Consider the following 21,531-nt stretch of genomic DNA (forward strand, 5'->3'; position numbering starts at 1 on the left):
GAATTCGTTGTAATCGTAAATGAATAGATGAATTAAGTTATAATGATAATAATTAACATTAAATTAACCAAATGTGTGCCATGATAGACATAAATATTGTTCATGATTAAAAAAAAGTCTAATATAATCATAATCATAAATAAATAAACCTTAATGTAGCCAGTGCAATTATAATTATAAATGAAAAGTACAATGGTAAATAGAAAAAAATATCGTTATAACATCTGGAGATGACCATCTAAACCAGTGTCATGTTACAATCAAAAACACACCAACGATTTTCACGGTCTCTTTTTTTTCGCGTCCAAGCTTTTGACTTAAAATGTATTGCTCTTGCGTTCAATCTTTTGCCTTGAAACGGATTGCCTTTATATGAACTTGAGCTCTTTTGTTGTTACGAAACCTACAAAAATTAAAACATAAATGCAAGTTAGAATAGCAAATATATAAACTCAATACTTGTAATCATGTATGATTAAGCATAAGAAATAAATTGAATACTTCTAATCATGAATGATTAATCATAATAAATAAATTCAATACGTATAGTCATAAATGATTAAGCATTTCAGAAATCATTATGAGAAATTCATAATCACCATAGAAACAAAAAACCAAGATATCTAAGAATTTTAGAAAATTAATCGCTAATAATTTCATCATCTTTCCTCTCTTAATATTTATAAGATATTAATTAAATCATCATATAATCTTGGTCATTATAATTATTTCAATAGCTGTAACCTATATAGATTTTTCTAAATTGCAGTGGTCCAACTTTTTTTAAATATATACAATATGAAAACATTTAAGAACCTAATGCTAGCATTCTGACATTTATCATTATAATTATTTTTTATTCAACAATGTCTAATCACTAATTCTTTCTTCTGTTCTAATATTATAGGCAGTAAAGGAAAAATGGAAGTTTACCTCATTGGAAGGAGAATCACGCAACCACAGACCATATTTCCTTCTTACTCTTTTTATCTTCCTTTGACTTTGACTTGTCGATCATCTAGCAACCACTCTAAGAGGTTTACATGTCTGAACATCATACGCACCTCAAGTAATCTCAAGAAAAATAGAGACCCATCCAATCTTGAATGAAATCGAGTTTGTAGGTCCAAAGAAAACTGTTGAACGAGGATTGAGTTACACGAGATCGACTTCCAGATCTTGAAATTGAGTTGTAAGTTTTGTTGGAAACATCAATGAAAATCTTGTAAAAAAAGGGTGAGAAATATCAAAGAGATTCATTGCTTTAATCACGGTGATAGCCCCGTCATTGACTGTGTATGAAATCAGCAAAGAAAAGATTTTACATAACTATGAAATCAGTTTCTAGAAAAGAAATTAACAAAGACATCACATTCAAATAATGGCAAAGGAATCGAAACATACCTTAGTCGTCGCTGCCTTGCTGCGCGGGAGTAGAGGCGAATTTGCACCGGTGAGTAGAAATCAATGAGATCATCGACGAACTAGCGAACAGGGGAACCGATTACCTGAGTCGTCGCTACCTTGTTACGCCGGAGTGAAGGCGAGGTTGCGCCGGTGAGTAGAAATCAATGGGACCACCCACGAAGTAGCGAGCAGGGGAACCGATCTTCGGAAGCGTGTACAAGACGAGTGGAGTCGACTGTGAAATGTGAGAAGAAAGTTTTTAAGAAGGAGGCGGCATTATGATGAAACCCTAGATAGGGGAGACTATAAAAACAAGAAATGAAAGGAAAGATGTGAGAGAGTGAGAAATTATAGGAAATAGGTAAAGTTGCAATTCCTATTATGCCCGTCTGACCATTTAAATGTTACACTTTAATGCCAACAATTTTAGAATTTTTCATAAATCACCCCTTTAATAATAACCTTAGATTTAAATATTTAAATGATCCAGATCTGTTCTCGCGTTCTCAACTTTTTAGGTATTCTCATTTGATCCTATATATATATATATATATATATATATATATATATATATATATATATATATATATATATATATATATATATATATATGGTGAGGTTCAATAGAGAACCATAATTAACCAAGGAACCAATCGTGAGCGTTGGAAATCATAACGATCAACGGCCAAGGAAATAGATGTACACTTTTACATTGGACGCACACACACCGGATTATACAAAAAAATCCACCATTTACAAAAAAAACCCACCACTTTTTTTCGTTTAAAATTTTTTTTAGGCCATGTTTTTTATCGAAAAAAAAAAACCGAATATACAGTTGCTCACGATTTTTCGTTCTCTTTCCATAGAGATCCATGATGATATATAAAAAACGAACTTTTTTTTCGAAAAAAACCCACTTCTTTTTCTTTGATGAAAAAATTTAAGGTCTACTTTTTTATAGAAAAAAAATTAATAAATATATCAAAATTCATATTTTTTGTACTTTTTAAACATAGATTCATATTCAAGTTAAAAAAAAAACTTTATTTCAGTTTAGATTCACATTGTAAACCTGTTCAGATTCATATTGTAAACCTATTCAGATTCACATTATGAACCTCCTTAAATTCACAGTATGCATAATAAGAAGTCAGATTCACAGTGTGAATCTGAACTGATCGGAGCTTTTTCACATTGTGAATGTTAAAATTTAAAATATTTACAGTTTAGATTCACAGTGTGAATCTACACTGATCGAGGTTTTTTTTTTTAACCTTCTCAGATTCACAGTGTGTATAATAGTAATTCAGATTCACAATGTGAATCTGAATTGTTCGAGATTTTTCATATTGTGAATGTTAAAAATTGAAATATTTACAGTTTAGATTCACAGTGTGAATCTGTACTGTTCGAGGTTTTTTTTTTTTTAATTTTTTTTAGTCGGTGTTGATGTTTATTAATAGAGTACAAAAAATTAATATTTTTGGTATAATTAGTTTTTTTTTTTATAAAAATAAACTTAAATATTGAAAAAACTAAGAAAATTTTCGGAAAAAAAAAGTTTGTGTTTTATATATATCATCATGGATCTCTATGGAAAGAGGACGAAAAATCATGAACAACGATATATTCGGTTTTTTTTTCGATAAACAACTTGGCCTAAAAAAAATTTTAAATGAAAAAAAGGAAGTGAGTTTTGTTATAATCCGGTACATGTGCGTCCATTATAAAAATTTACAACCCTTCCTTTTGTCGTTGATCGATTTAAATTCCGACGCTTTAGATTGATTCTTTGATTAATAATGGTTCTCTATTGAACTTTTCCATATATATATATATATATATATATATATATATATATATATATATATATATATATATATATATATATATATTAATTTTATTAATTTTATTAATGCGCAACACATACTCATATATATATATATATATATATATATATATATATATATATATATATATATATATATATATATATATATATATATATATATAAAAGTTGATTTGTCTTGCTTAATTTCTCCATTCTCACAAAACTCGCTAAAAATGGACAATAAAATCCATATGAAAATGGATGGATCCGACACGATCGATGTTTCCGTCGAAGTTATGGTGGAGTTCAGAAACTCGAAGTATGGTGGTGTAAAAAAACCCCATTTCAACCGAAAGAATAAAAATGTTGAATAAGATTGAAAGATAGTAGAACTCGATTCAAATTGTTATAATGGTTTTGTGAAATTTAGTCCACATACCAAAATCTCTATAACTCATGAAATATTAGCATATTGCAATATGCGAAACCTAATCGTCCAGATTTGCTGAAATTTCCATAATGAATGTTTTCACGATTTTATGAATAATATGGATAATTCGGGACATCACTTTAATCATAAAAATTAAATTTGTTTACTTAATGTAGTTTCAGATGACATTTTCACAAAATATGACTTTTTTTTTATGAATATTAAAAATATACTTATTTTATTATATCACCCTTACTTGTGTGGTTATTCTTTATTTTAATGCCATAGGAGAAAATGAATTATGTCACTGAATCCGTCACAGAATTTGGTAACGCTATGAAGTCGATTATAAATTATGCCACCATATTACTCGAGTCCAAGTTCATTCAATGCTAATATCCGTAAGATTAAAAAAAAAAGCAATTAGAACTATAATACTAAATAAGGGATAATGACTTAAAAGCGTAACATATACACATTTGGTCACTGAGTTTTTTTTCGTCCACATTTACCCTTTCAACTTGTTAAACTGTACACATTTGATCCTTATGACCGGTTACTCCAGGTTAGCCGGGAAAAATGACTTAATAGGGTAATATATTTCTCATTTTGTACACATTTAGTCCTTGATATTTTTGTACACATTTAGTCCTTAATATTTTTTTGTTTCAAAATAAGTCATTTCTATTTTTGTACTCATTCAGTACTTATGAATGATTTCTTTAGGTTTTCTCACGACATCTTACGTGAGACAATCATTGATGAAGTGTGTGGGGCTGTTGATGTTTATGTGTAACGTCTCATTTTCACAACAAAAAAATTTCATTATAAAATAAGGCAAAAATCCCTAATTATAAATCCATTATTAAGAAAAAACGTTTATTCCAAAATACATTTATCGAAAATCAGAGTAATATAAGAAACGCAGAATCTTCAATATTGTTGATGAGTGTGTACATTCATGCCTTCGCCTTCCCACGATCAACGATAGAACCTGAAAACATAAACAACTTGGTAAGCACAAAGTTTAGTGAGTTTCCCCCAAAATACTCGATACAACAAACGTATTATCATGCATAACGAGCCCATACTCATGATGATTGGAATACCTTGACTCAATCAGTCATCAGAATGGAATGCCAACGTGCAACAGGTCCAATCAGTCATCGGACTGGAATACCCAGGGTTTGTCGGCATGCCGCCTTAACCTAACCGCTCTTCTCGAGCCTCTGTGCCTATGGCTTACAGCCGGCCCGCACCAGGTATCTTGGCCTACAACATATAACATGACCACCTCAACCTATCCCACCACCATATGACTATCCCACGTAAGATGTTGTGAGAAAAACCTAAAGAAGTCATTCATAAGTATTGAATAAGTACAAAAACAAAAATAACTTAATTTGCAACAAAAAATAAATATTAAGAATTAAATATGTATAAAAATATTAAGGACTAAATGTGTACAAAGTGAGAAATATATTACCCTGTTAAGTCATTTTTATCGGCTAACCTAAGTAGCCGGTCATAAGAACTAAATGTGTACAGTTTAACAAGTTGGAGGGGTAAATGTAGACGAAAAAAAAGTCAGTTACTAAATATGTACAAATCAAAAAATACATTACCTTTTTTACCCACGTTGTCTTTCCTATTTTCTTTTAATTTTGCTTTACACAAGTTTAAATGAGCTGTTAATTTCTAGAGAAATATTTTCTTTATCTCACCTTAAATTTTTGGGATATTGTCAACAAAACTCGTTACACTTTTCGAGTTTTTAAGAATTTTTTTTCTTCCTGTTAGTCTATAATTTTCATTCAAATTTCTACTTTTACATTTAAAATAAAAACTTTTCAATGTTTTCTCTGTTTCTATAAAGTTCAACTTATAAAAAAACACTTAAGTTTGCAAAGTTTTTACGGTTTTAATAGCAGATATGTTTTTCAACTTTGACTCCAAATTTTTTATTAATCTTGTTGATTTTACTCATTTTTACTTTTTTCTTATCGATGTTGTTGGTATTTTTTGTTGACATAGCATGACCTATTATAACAAGAAATGAAAAGAATTGTAAGAAGGCTCAAACTTGAGATGTCTCGGGTATGATTTATACGACTTATGAGGGAATCAAAAAATATGTTTTGTAATTAATTTTGTTTTAATTATATATATATATATATATATATATATATATATATATATATATATATATATATATATATATATATATATATATATATATATATATATATATATAGTGTTAGTACAATTATAATTTTGTAATTAAATAAAAATGTATATAACTAACAGCATGTATATAATTACCACTACTTAGGATAAGACACATGTCTTACATCAAAAAACAATCTCTATACTTATGTTTATTTTTATTAACTTCTTATACATAAGAAATGTTATTTAATTTTTTACTACACAATTATAATTTGTTTCTTGTAATAGTAATATATAAAAAATATTGATATCAAAATCACTTGAACAAGATGATACCTGCTATGATATTTAATACATGACTAAACAATTTATTTAATCTTAAGTAAACTAGTATTATTTAATGTCATATTTATTTAATTGTTAGCTTGTAGTATTGGATGAACCATAAAAGGATTTGGTAGCCTTATTCAATAGTGTATGTATTTAAGCATATGTGATTATGGTCATCAGGGATATAAGAAACAATTGTCAAACAATGACAACCATCAACTACTAGAAAATAAGTTTTTAATTCTTTTTGGAACCGGTGAAATTTTATTAACCACGGTCTATCAAGAAACTAAGAGGTTGTTTGATAGTTGCTGATTGAGCCTGGCCTGACCGGGCCTTAAACTCTGACTGAAACCATATTGTTTGATTACGGATCTGCCTGACCATACTGACTGATAAAAATAATCATTTTACCCTTCTGTTTGTTTTCTGCTGAATAAAATGTATATTTTTGATAAAATATTTAAAAGCAGTTGCTGATTAATTATAAAAAAATACAAAATATCATACAAAATTCAAATTAAACATAAATCATTGAAAGTACAAATAGAAAGATACTAAAATTCAAACTGAACAAAATAATTTGCAAACAAATTTAACTTAAACCTTTTGAAAGTAGTTGATTAGCAATCTGATTATGCAAAGTAGTCATATATTCAAGTATTCAACGCCTTCTGAAACCCATTATATGCCCTCACTTCCTTCACTTTCGATTCAGGAGTAACTACATTGTTCTCTTCAAAGCATGTAAATAAGTCATCTTGAATATTGTATTTCCTTATAAAATTATTGATTGCGAAAAAAGAAATGGTTATATCTCTTTGCACTACAAAAGGATACCGAGTTATTTGTTTTAAAATTGGGAATCGCGCCTTCAATACTGTAACGCCCGTAGATCCGGGCTAGTCAATTTAGAGATAATAGGGGTCGAAAACGACTTTTCGACAAAATATTATTTAAAATAAATAATCTTAACCAAGTTGTAGAATACGTCTCAAGGTTTCCGTACATATAAAGAACGCCGAAATCCGAGTTATAACGAAGAAGTTATGACCCGTCGAAGTTTTACGGTAGAACCGACACAACACCTACAGACGTAAATAGTGAATTTACGATAGAGCAACTTTTAGCCTTAGCAATCTAAACGAAAGTCGTAGAAAACGTTAAACCGAGAACATACAAAAAAAAGTACGCCCAAATCTGACTTCGTATGAGGAAGTTATTAATTTTTTAAGATTTGGCATAGCAGTGCACGACCCGAAACTCGAATTTTAGATCGAGTGGTTTTTGGCCTACGCGACCTAAAGGAGAATTGAAGATCTCATTAATAGGAACTCAACGGTAAAAAGACAGACGAAAACGGAGTCCGTATGTAGAAGTTATGAATTTTACGCGGACATTTAACAGTATAATCTCCTCGTACTGTTAAATTTAAGATCGGTCGAGAATTAGCTGATGGAGTCAAAATGAAAGTTGTAGATCTTATTTTTACCTACGCGTGGATATAAAGAACGTCAAAAACGGAGGTCTTATGTGAAAGTTACGAATTTTAAAAGTCGGAAGTGTGCTGTGCGAAAATGGGTGATGTGGCACAATCTTGGCCTTGTTTTCTCCCCAAGTCTTGCCACTAGATGGTGACATGTGGCACCAAGTTCAGCCATTTTTCACCCTATAAATAGAACTTCTCCCACCCTCATTTTCTTCACACATTTCCCATTCTTTCTTCTCTTTACTCTCTCTCTAGAACCTCTCTCTAGCCCCGAAACCCCCCGAAAAGCCTAGGGAACCTCCCTAGCACGAGGCGGAAGCCCCGGAGTGCTCGACGGCTCCGATAAGAAGTGCTTTTCGGCTCGGGAACGCTGCTCCAAGCAAAGCCCGGTTTTCTATAAAACTCGCTGTAAGTGAGCTACGCCTACGCTATTTTTAATATATCGTTTATTTAATTATAGTAGCGTTATTAGGAACTTATAATAAGTACGTGGGCTATTATTATGGGTTATATAAGTATTGTTTAACGCTTATATAATAGTAATAATAGCTAGACTATTAATTAGTCTCGGCGAATAATAGACTAAACTCTAGTTGTAATAATACTAGCTTTCGTCGAAGGAAATTATTTTTAAGAAACGAAGCCCTGTCTGAGTTCGGATTCACCACCTTTTCAAGTGAGTGCATAGTTACTTTCATCTTACACATAGATATGAAGTATTTTAAATAAATTACGTGCTATGTATGCATATTATTTGTATACTTGCTATCTATGCTGGATGAACGATTTTATACATGTTTTAAATGATTTAAACTGTATATATATATCTACGAGAATATGTTGGGTAAAACATGGGTAGATGTAATAGATGGAATATGAGTTGGATGATGAGTTGAGAGGTGTTATAGACCACGAGGTAAGTGTGAGAGGTGGACGATGTGAGAAGCCTTTCCCAAATGATGGCTCCGTCATCTAGCAAAGTATGGATGACAACTACGGACTATTCTAGACAGTCCAGTGGAACACTGGCAGGCTCGCAACCTGTAGGTGTTGTGAACGATGTGTTCACCGGTGTACTCTAAAAACCCATTGACATGTATTGCGAGTGGACTCTCGAAAATGATACTGTCAATAAACAAGACTATTAATTAGTCTCGGCGAATAATAGACTAAACTCTAGTTGTAATAATACTAGGTTTCGTCGAAGGAAATTATTTTTAAGAAACGAAGCCCTGTCTGAGTTCGGATTCACCACCTTTTCAAGTGAGTGCATAGTTACTTTCATCTTACACATAGATATGAAGTATTTTAAATAAATTACGTGCTATGTGTGCATATTATCTGTATACTTGCTATCTATGCTGGATGAACGATTTTATACATGTTTTAAATGATTTAAACTGTATATATATCTACGAGAATATGTTGGGTAAAACATGGGTAGATGTAATAGATGGAATATGAGTTGGATGATGAGTTGAGAGGTGTTATAGACCACGAGGTAAGTGTGAGAGGTGGACGATGTGAGAAGCCTTTCCCAAATGATGGCCCCGTCATCTAGCAAAGTATGGATGACAACTACGGACTATTCTAGACAGTCCAGTGGAACACTGGCAGGCTCGCAACCTGTAGGTGTTGTGAACGATGTGTTCACCGGTGTACTCTAAAAACCCATTGACATGTATTGCGAGTGGACTCTCGAAAACGATACTGTCAATAAACGAGATAACCCTAGCAGTTGTGCTCGAAGGACAATATTGGTAGCTGCGCCTCACATAGAATGTCACAATTCTGGCAGCTGCGCCTAAGTGATAGAACTAGCAGCTGTGCTTGACAGCTGTGTCATTGACAACGATGGACTTCGTGCCGATTCCTTAGGATGATCCTTAGGAATAAATGAACGAGGAATAATTGATTCTTAGGGTAGATCCTTAAGAGTAAAGAAGATAATGGGGATGGGTAATTGGGTTGATTGTTTGATGTTTAAACATAATAATTATATTATTGTGGGTTGAAAACCCTATGTACTCACCAGGTTTCCCAACCTGACCCACTCAGTTTATTTGTATCACAGGTGTCGATATGAAGTTACATTACACTGAGAGATTTAAAAGAGATGTAGATCACTAGTGTAAATGAATGTAAGTTCTGTTTAGGCTTATGTTTCTGTATTAACGATGACATCCCAAATGTTTTAAAATGAATAAAAATACATTTCTTCGGAAATTCTTTGATAACGTATTTATCATGTTTTTCTGGGAACAAATTCCGCAAGATTTTTATTAAAAGAAGTACTCTGATTTTTATAAAGTATAAACAAAATCGGTCTTTTCTGGCCGTGAAAATGGGGATGTCACAGTTGGTATCAGAGCATTAGTTTAAGCGAACTAGGAATATGGATTTATTTCTAGACTTAAACTTAGAACGCTAAGCGATGATTGTGAGATGTGAGCACTAGCTTATTTAGGAAAGTATGCCTAATATGCTTTATGTGCTAAATGATTTATGCCTCATATGTTGTTATTTGTTCGGATCTATGGTCTGTTGCCGACCGGATCTGGAAACCTTAAGTGTTTAGGATTCTAAACGTACGACTACGATATTAGAACTAACATGTAAACGTTTCGGAGTGATAAGGACGATTTAAACGACTATCCTAAATAAAGATCTAGATTCACCTTATTCGGTGTATAGATCAAAATGGCAAGAACCCGCAGTGGAGCCGGGAATGCTAATGGGAACAGAAACCAACCCCCAGTGATTGAGCAAATACCGGTTGTGGTAGCCGCTGCTGAGCCAATAACCATGGTCGGAGTACAAGCGATGATCCAAATGATGTTGGATCGTCAGATGGAGGAAACAAGGCGTTTACTTCAACAAAATCGAGAGGAACTTACGGTGCCTATTGAACAGCCCGAGCTCAGTGATGGGCAGTCAGAAGGAGGGAACTACAGTGGGACGGTTGGTCGAGCCGACCCACCGATAGTTAGACGAAACAATCAGGATGGAGGAAATGACGGACGTAGATGCAAGTACAAGGATTTCATGACATCAAAACCCCCGAGTCTTTCTGGAAGCCCAACACCGGTGGAAGTTATGGACTGGATCTCCGAGATGGAGACAATGTTTGAGAGTTGCGAGTATAGCAACAAACAGAAGACCGCTCTCGCGATCCCTCTGTTAAAGTCTGGAGTACTGAGCTGGTGGAAGCTACTAGCTAACACGATGCCCAAGGGAGAAGCAAGCAAGATGTCTTGGGAAGATTTCGTGGTGCAACTGAAAATGCAGTACTGCTCTGAGCAGGATCTCCTAGAGATCAACAATGAGTTTCAAAATCTGAAGAAGGGAAGGATGAGTGTCACTGAGTATGCTGCAAGTTTTACGGAGAAGATGAAGCTTGTTCCTTACCTAGTTCCAACTGAGCTCTCCAAGGTCAACAAGTTTGTCCATGGATTACCAGCGGACTTTGGTCCAATGGTCAAGCAAGCAACCACTTTGAAAGCCGCCATATGGGCAGCCAGGAATGTTGAGACTCAGATTAGGGAAAAGGGTCTGGAGAAAGCTGAAGTTGGCGAGAAGAGGAAGTTTGAAGGATCTTCAAGGTCCAACAAGGAGACCAAATTCCTGAAGTCTGGAGGAGGAAGAGGAAGTGAAGCAAGATGGTGTGAGAAATGCAAAAAGAAACACTCTGGAACATGCGGTGAAAAGGTGACTTGTTTCAAGTGTGGAAAGCATGGGCATTACGCCAACGAGTGTACATTCAACAAAAGGGTATGTTACGCATGTAACGAGGAAGGTCACTTCAAGCAAGACTGCCTAAAGAGAGAAGGGGCTACAAAGCCAAATGTGCTGCCAAAGCCAAAGGCAAGAGCATTTCAAATGATCCTTGACGAAGCAGATAACAATGCAAGGATTCAGGAGTGAAGGCTTAATATCCAAAGATCGAGTTATGAAGTAACCAAGGGATAGTATCGTATAATGTAACCTGTTAGAGGCATAGTATAGGGTGAACTCGAACACCTATGTAATAGTTTCAAGAAATAATAAAGCCTTCATTTTGTTATCTGGTTTGTTAAACTGTTATGTGATTTTCTTGTATGGTGACTTGGGGACTGCGAGACAATACTTGGGACGAGTATGAGTAGGTGTGAAAGGTAGTAGATGCATATACTACCGGAAGCATAGGACTCACGCTTGGATCAGGGAAAGTCACAAGGTTACCGAGAAGCTAGTAGTTGATTCCGTTTTGTTCAGGTATGTCATTACCATTGTTTCGGTAATGACTAAGAACATGATTGTTATTCCGACCCTAGTGTTCATATCAAATCGAGTCTGACTATGATGAGTATGTTACGAGGTTCAGAGAACCAAGTTCGGTGTAGCATCTGACTTAAGCCGGAAGATTGAAATGAAAGATAATCAAAGCGATCAGTACAGGTATCACGACAGTTGCTTGTAGCTAGAAATGCTACCTTTTAAGATGTGATAAGAACATGAAGGAAGGTATAGTCTGTTCCGGAATTTGACTCTAAAAGACCTGAGTCTAAGCATTGCAACATACGATGAGAGGTCATTAGAACATGACCTATCGGTCTATTATGATAATCGAAGGAAGAAACTTATCTCAAGTTTGTTAAATAAGGAGTCTCCAATAAAGATCGAGATCGTGACATGAAGATCATGATTGGAAGTCTAACATAAGATAGAGAGCGGATGCAAGATCGAGCACCGCCTGTAGTCAAGGAGTCTAAGAGTTAGATACTCGTTCGAAGAAACATCAAAGTTATGACTTAGGATGAAGAGATAACGTATGGAGTCATCATGTGAGCCCTATTTCGTTGATGATTCCGGGACGTAATAATCCTAAGGGGGAGATAATTGTAACGCCCGTAGATCCGGGCTAGTCAATTTAGAGATAATAGGGGTCGAAAACGACTTTTCGACAAAATATTATTTAGAATAAATAATCTTAACCAAGTTGTAGAATACGTCTCAAAGTTTCCGTACATATAAAGAACGCCGAAATCCGAGTTATAACGAAGAAGTTACGACCCGTCGAAGTTTTACGGCAGAACCGACACGGCACCGGGAGACGTAAACAGTGAATTTACGATAGAGCGACTTTTAGCTTTAGTGATCTAAACGAAAGTCGTAGAAAACGTTAAACCGAGAACATACAAAAAAAAGTACGCCCAAATCTGACTTCGTATGAGGAAGTTATGAATTTTCTAAGATTTGGCATAGCAGTGCACGACCCGAAACTCGAATTTTAGATCGAGCGGTTTTTTGCCTACGCGACCTAAAGGATAATTGAAGATCTCATTAATAGGAACTCAACGGTAAAAAGACAGACGAAAACGGAGTCCGTATGTAGAAGTTATGAATTTTACGCGGACATTTAACAGTATAATCTCCTCGTACTGTTAAATTTAAGATCGGTCAAGAATTAGCCGACGGAGTCAAAATGAAAGTTGTAGATCTTATTTTTACCTACGCGTGGATATAAAGAACGTCAAAAAACGGAGGTCGTATGTGAAAGTTACGGATTTTAGAAGTCGGAAGTGTGCTGTGCGAAAATGGGTGATGTGGCACAATCTTGGCCATTGCTTTCTCCCCAAGTCTTACCACTAGATGGTGACATGTGGCACCAAGTTCAGCCATTTTTCACCCTATAAATAGAACCTCTCCCACCCTCATTTTCTTCACACATTTCCCATTCTTTCTTCTCTTTACTCTCTCTCTAAAACCTCTCTCTAGCCCCGAAACCCCCCGAAAAGCCTAGGGAACCTCCCTAGCACGAGGCGGAAGCCCCGAAGTGCTCGACGGCTCCGATAAGAAGAGATTTTCGGCTCGGGAACGCTGCTCCAAGCAAAGCCCGGTTTTCTATAAAACCCGCTGTAAGTGAGCTACGCCTACGCTATTTTTAATATATCGTTTATTTAATTATAGTAGCGTTATTAGGAACTTATAATAAGTACTTGGGCTATTATTATGGGTTATATAAGTATTGTTTAACGCTTATATAATAGTAATAATAGCTAGACTATTAATTAGTCTCGACGAATAATAGACTAAACTCTAGTTGTAATAATACTAGGTTTCGTCGAAGGAAGTTATTTTTAAGAAACGAAGCGCTGTCTGAGTTCGGATTCACCACCTTTTCAAGTGAGTGCATAGTTACTTTCATCTTACACATAGATATGAAGTATTTTAAATAAATTACGTGCTATGTGTGCATATTATCTGTATACTTGCTATCTATGCTGGATGAACGATTTTATACATGTTTTAAATGATTTAAACTGTATATATATATATATATATATATACGAGAATATGTTGGGTAAAACATGGGTAGATGTAATAGATGGAATATGAGTTGGATGATGAGTTGAGAGGTGTTATAGACCACGAGGTAAGTGTGAGAGGTGGACGATGTGAGAAGCCTTTCCCAAATGATGGCCCCGTCATCTAGCAGAGTATGGATGACAACCACGGACTATTCTAGACAGTCCAGTGGAACACTGGCAGGCTCGCAACCTGTAGGTGTTGTGAACGATGTGTTCACCGTTGTACTCTAAAAACCCATTGACATGTATTGCGAGTGGACTCTCGAAAACGATACTGTCAATAAACGAGATAACCCTAGCAGTTGTGCTCGAAGGACAATATTGGTAGCTGCGCCTCACATAGAATGTCACAATTCTGGCAGCTGCGCCTAAGTGATAGAACTAGCAGCTGTGCTTGACAGCTGTGCCATTGACAACGATGGACTTCGTGCCGATTCCTTAGGATGATCCTTAGGAATGAATGAACGAGGAATAATTGATTCTTAGGGTAGATCCTTAAGAGTAAAGAAGATAATGGGGATGGGTAATTGGGTTGATTGTTTGATGTTTAAACATAATAATTATATTATTGTGGGTTGAAAACCCTATGTACTCACCAGGTTTCCCAACCTGACCCACTCAGTTTATTTGTATCACAGGTGTCGATATGAAGTTACATTACACTGAGAGATTTAAAAGAGATGTAGATCACTAGTGTAAATGAATGTAAGTTCTGTTTAGGCTTATGTTTCTGTATTAACGATGACATCCCAAATGTTTTAAAATGAATAAAAATACATTTCTTCGGAAATTCTTTGATAACGTATTTATCATGTTTTTCTGGGAACAAATTCCGCAAGATTTTTATTAAAAGAAGTACTCTAATTTTTATAAAGTATAAACAAAATCGGTCTTTTCTGGCCGTGAAAATGGGGATGTCACAAATACAACATAAGTGCACTCAATAACATTTTTGACTTGTTCATGTGCATGATTAATTTTTTCTTCCTTAGTTAACGCTCTTCGTCATTGAAAACCAGCTAACCAATACCTCGGATTGCAATATGGAGTCATAAATCCATGAGTGTTGGTATATGCAGCATCATAAATGTAATATTTATCCATAAACATGAGTTTGACGCCTATTATATAAACAATATATATAATAATAAAAGGTATAAAAAGATTATAAACCCGCTGGAGGAAATGGAAATTCGGAAGTTGGATTAAATGTAATTTCTTTCAAAACCCGTGAATCATGTGTTATACCCTCCTATCCAGCCCATATAAAGGTGAATATCATATCAAAATCACAAATTCCCAATACATTTTGATAACGTTCATCTTTCCCTCTTTCCGTATAACTATTTTGTTGATCAGCTAGCACAACTTCATGTATAAGAGTTCCATCTAACGCACCTATTACTCCGGGAAATATGGCTTTTAGCCTTCTATGTCGTTCCAAGGTATTTGAAGTTTCTATAGAAGATGTTGGCACTATAATTTCTTTTTCAAAACACATTATTGCAATCTGAACCTCATGAAAACATTTATAAATCGTTTGTTTGGAGTGTTAAAATATTCGTTTAACCACTCTAAAGTGTTCATTATTCCCTATAACATATAAAAATATAGTCATCTTCTCTTCAATGTTTATTGTCCTACTAGCTTGCAACCAAATTCTTTGTGTAAAATGATTGCATAATAGTACAAATGGCTCGCGTGAAAGACACATCATATCGTGACATTGTGTAGAAGATCTGTGTTGCAATTCTTGCGTATACGCATGGCCGCTTAAATCCGAATCGTTACCTTTTATTCTTTCAATACTTATTTGCCTTCATCGGTCCGACATCAACCAATACCACGAAAGTAAAATGAAAGCTAAAATTTCACCATCTGTATCCATATGTAACATATTAAATCGATAACATAAATCTAGGCCCATAACATAACATTTAAATTTCAAAAATAACATTTAAATCCATAACATACATCTAAAAGTCATCCAACTTAACATTTAAATCCAAAACATAACATAACATTTAAATCCAAAGTCAACCAAAAGATTCTAAAAGTCATAGAAAAGACATCCAAAAAAAAAGATCATGAAAGTACACATTTAAAAGATTCTAAAAGCTAAACTTCATTCCCACATTCCTCATCCACGACTCATAACTCGACGGCTTGAGGCGTAACCAAACTTTTCTAACATCGACACTTTCACCGAAAATCAAAAGAGTCATTTGGTATTTCGTATCGGATTCTTCTCACTCCATTTTCCAACTTCTCCCTACATGAATCCAAATCAATGTCAATATTTTTTTTTTCAACCAATGACTTTTCAACTTTGATAATTTCCCTCCCAACTTCTCTTAAGTATTCACGTTTCCCTGAGCTTCTTTCCCATTTCCTTTTCCTCTCTTGTTTTTTGACCGACCGCATGATTCTTCACTTGCAGATGGGGGCTCTGTTGATGGGGCTTCCATCTGATTGCACTCAACATCATCAAAATAATGCTCAGTAAATACTTCGGCGGGATGAGGCTTTGTAGAAGATGCCCCCCCCTCCTCCCCAACTTTGAAATTTAGTGGAGGTCGACCCCTCAAACAATTGAGTGCAAAGATCCGGGTAAAGGATAGACGCATATCTTAATTTTTCTACACACTTGTTTAAAAATTTAATAAACATTATCAAACTAGTTAACAAAATAATCAATTTTATATTTTTGTTATTAAAATATTAATGCCTTCATCTTCTTTTCCATTCTTCTTTAGTCATATTAAAAGTGTTTGTGCTAGGTTTATAAATATTTTCCGTTTTATTCTTTAGTTTCACCCAAATCGCGTACTTTGATTTTAAATAGTCGTATTGGTTCTTTATTTGCCTTTGATCGACTATAAAGTTGTGTTCGTTTTTAAGTTTCTTCGCTACCATCTTCCATGAGTTTTCTTTCAAGCTACCACCTTCTCGACCGTTAGGTGCAATTTCGTGTATACATGTATCAAGAAAAGTTTTGTCCACACAACCTTGTTTCCAAATTATTCTAGGCCTCTTTTGGGACATGTCTAGGAGAAAATCAATGATAAAATATAAAAACTTCATAATACAATTTCAAGAAAACATATTTTACCATACAAGTTTATGATTCTAACATACAATTTCAATAAAAACATATTTTATCCTTAAAAATTAATGATTTCAACAATACTTCAACATATATACATCTGTAGTCCAAATTTCAGCTTATTAATTAAAAAAATTCAGAAATAATTCAACATAACTACTTCTATATACATAGCAAGCATCTATTTTCAGCAATACATACCAAACAACATGTAATTTCAGCACACAATTTCAAAAAAAAAAAAAAAAAAAAAAAAAAAAAAACGAAAAGGCCTTTAAACAACTATGAAGTTCGAATTCAGATCATGCATAGGAAATAACATATGAATTTAAGAAAAAAAATTGCATCTAATGTCATTTGGCATCAAAATCAGAAAACGAAAAAAAAACATGAAAACCTTACCATCGAGATGCAGTAGTGGGTGAAGATTCGTGTTTGGTGGATGACTTGCAGAGCTACCTGCTATCGGAGGGTGGCGGAGGGTAGTGTGTGAGATGCTTCACGATTTTCCCTTTGAGCGACAGAGAAGGATGAAGCGCAAGTGAATATGGAGGTGTGAGTGTTTAGGGTTAGAACCGAAATATGTGTTTTCATCAACCGGCAACACTATTTTTTTTGGGGGATTGGGTAAGACGTATAATGACCCGGTAAGAGGCTAAAAATGATGAAATCAAACACTCTTACTAAACCAAGTAAGAGGTAACCTCTTACTGGACCCGTTGAGAGGTAAATCAAACAAGGCCTAAAGCTGGGAGAAAAAAAACATACAAGGAATAATACAAATTAAAATGGACAACTCCAATTAGCCTAGTTATATATACCATTTTTACCCTCGTGTTTAACCCACCCACAAACTGTTATAATTATATTATCTGACTATCTGTAGTCTTCGACGGGGGTAGTTAAAACGTTTTTGAACACCTTGTCGTTTCGTGCCTGCCAAATACACCAAAATTCTCTATAAATAATAGTTAATAGTATCTTCCTTTTTTTGGACAGTGGCCTCAACTCGCTGCAAAATTGATGAATTCACATACCTTAGAGAATTTTTGGATCGGAATACTGCATCATTTGAAGATCCATTCCATTACTTCTTGCGTGAAGCGGGAGGTGAGAAGGTGATCAGTAGACTCACTGTTATGACACTCATATTTGTATGTCATATTTCAGTGTCATAATAAATAAATAAAAACATGGAATACACTTCATTAATTATGTACGTCATCTTTTTCTAAGTTTCGTAAAATAATTAGGGCTTTTTCTTCACACCTCACAAACTCTTTTCAAAAATCGCACCAGGATACCCACCAAATCGATTGTAGGTTTTGTTTATTCCTTGCATCTTCTTCTTATCCTTCTGTGTACGTGCGTGAATCCTGAGCAGCAAGGAATCAAACCCCCCTTTTTTCAGAATCGAAATTAGGTTTAAGGGGGGTGATGATGAGAAAGGTATGGTGGCTGGTGATAGGAAGATGTAGGCTTGAACAAGAACCGAGAGCGTCTTCTTATTTCTCTTTGCATATTGTGGCTTTGTGAGATGGTTATCATATCCAAAGCGTGATGGCGGATTCAATGGAAATAGGGGTGGAGATTTCACCAGAGAAACCTTTATTGTCGAGTTCCTATACTCCTCAGACAGTAGGATTGTGGAGTTTTTCTTGGAAATTCCCTGTCACTTCTTTGTTTGTTGGTAACCAAAGTTGTTTAGGAAGGAGGAGATGAGGCGTAAAAGAAAAAATATCAGACATCCAAAGCTGATGGCCTTCAAGAAGATGAAGTAGAATGGACCCTTGATCACATATGTTGTTTTAAATTTTGGTTATTTAGTTATTTTTATTTATCTTTAAAGCTTTAACAACCAATCCTTAGTTACATAGTTGTTTTTATTAAGTCACTAGGCGAATATTTGCGCATTACACGAAATAAATTTATGCAGTGTAACTTTTGGAAATCATATGTTATTGAAAATATTATGTCATATATATTAACTACTATAAAATAATAATTATTACATTTAGTTGATGTAAAATTATAATTAATTTGAACAATAGATAAAATAATACTTATTAAAATCAAATCATTTAATAATCTCTACTTACGCGTTATAGGTGTACAAAATTAGTTATATTTCTCAACTATTTTAATTAACAACTGTTATGATTTATTAACTTTTTTTAAAAAAAATTGAGTATGTTTTAATTTCATGATGATGATTATTTAAATTGTCAACCACTGTTTTTAATGTAACATAATTTAATTTAAAACTTTATGCTATTTTTGATAATTAATTTTAAAACAACTTAATTGAATTTTAGTTATTATAAAAAAATAGTTTTTTTGTCATCTTTTAGTTAATTCGACTTTTAGATTTAGGTTCTTTTACATTTACCGTATTTAATAATTCTCTTTTAACTATTTTAAAAAATATATGTCGAATTTTTTAAAACTTTATTTGATATTTTACTTTAAGTTTTAAATTTTACATTATATCTTTAAGTTTATTTTATATATTAATTTAAGTTATGTATTTAATAATATATTGAACTTAACAAATTAAATATATCATATTGATAATTCAAGAAGTCTTCCATTTATGATAATGTCTATAATTAGCAACATATTTAAGTTGATAAAAGCATATTGTGTGGAAATATGAAGAGTTTGGAGTTTTAAATGAATGTAGTGAAATGAAAAATGCTTCATTTATAATATAGTATGATATGATGATGATATGATGATATGATTCTCAACATCTTGTGAAACACACAAAATGGTACCACACGGGCAATATTGTCTTTCACTATGATAATTAGTTTGATACACTATTATTAGGTGTTTAAGTTTGTACATTAGATCCTTGTTGCGTCTTGTGGCTCGCCTCCGTGAACAAGTGTTCCAATTGTAACCTATTCATATCCAAGAGAATCTGTAGAATTTTGAAAATTTGTGAATTGGTAGAATCTGCAGAGTATATTAACATCAATTAGTGGTGATTGTAACTTGTCAGACAAATAGAAGCTAGGTGATTGATTCTTGATTTGTTTAATTTTTAGGCCCAATGGTAGAAGATAGGTTTCACTGGCAAGCTACAACTATGGGTTCTCCTGATTGCTTATTATTGCAAAAGCTGCCAACACGTAATTTTATGTCAATTAGTAGAGCTTTTCTTGTGTTATATGATAGTTTGTTAATATAGCATCCTACTCTCACTATTATAATTGAAATAGTATGCTATATGCAAGAAATAACAATGTAGTTTTATTTATTTGAAAGAACAATGATCTAATCAGAAAAGAAATGAAAGAATGATCACTTTTTTGTTTATTTGTTAAATAATATAGCATCCTATTCTCATTAAACGTTATATGCAATTTTTTTCTTAGGTTGGGGCAACAAAGTTGAGTAAATGGGATTATGATATTGATGAGATTTGTGAAGAATGGTCGCCTTTTGTTGTAGACTTTATTTTCCGGTGATATTTTGTATCGACAAGCAATATTTTTGTGAACTTTGAAATGTTTGTTAGCATTTGACATATGTGGTCTACAATATTTTTAATAACTTGTTTGAGATATGACGTTATTGGATGAAATGAATTGTTTTGCTATATATGTATTTTTGTATTATGCGGCATTAATTATAATGCAATTTAAAAATTAGTAAATCTATAAAAAATATATATAATTTTTAAAATACTTAAAATTATGACACACAAACCGCTTGTCGAAAATATGTCGTAAATGCACGTCGTAAATGTATGTCGTAAATGCGTGTCATATTCCTTTATGACTGGCGCTTTAATGACATGCATTTGCGTGTCATTTGTGTACCTTTTTATGACACACAATGTGTGTCATTAAATTCTCTCTCTCTCTCTCTCTCTCTCTCTCTCTCTCTCTCTCTAAAAGGAAGAAAAGGGGAAGATATCTTAAGCACTATGATTTGGTTAAATGTTAAACAGCTATCTGGATAATTTGTTTGGATACACCAAAATCTATTTTGATTATGAACTCATACGATCGAAAGGCTTAATGTGGTTGAAGGTTTATCGGCCATTTGTATAATGCCAAAGAGATCTTGAGTTCGACACTTCTTCTCACAATTCTTTCTATTTATTTTTATAATATGCTGACATGTGGCAACAAAAAATATCTATTCAACGTGGACCGATAAAATGAGTAAAATTAAGAAGGTGAATAAAAAATGTAGGGTAAACTAAAAAAATGTGATGATGAGTAAAATTGTAAAAATATGCAAACTTAAGTGTTTGCTAACGAAATTCACATTAAGAAAATTTAGAAACCAGTGGAAAAAGGTAAAATTAGAAAGTTGGATAAAAATTGCTGTGTAAAACCGAAGAAAAAGTAATAATAAAAAAATCATAAATTTCCAAAAAAATAAAAACTAAGAGTTTTT

This window comes from Lactuca virosa, chromosome 2 (genome assembly GCF_052849685.1).
Source record: "Lactuca virosa cultivar CGN04683 chromosome 2, Lactuca_virosa_CGN04683_v6, whole genome shotgun sequence".
NCBI classification, from domain to species: Eukaryota; Viridiplantae; Streptophyta; class Magnoliopsida; order Asterales; family Asteraceae; genus Lactuca; species Lactuca virosa.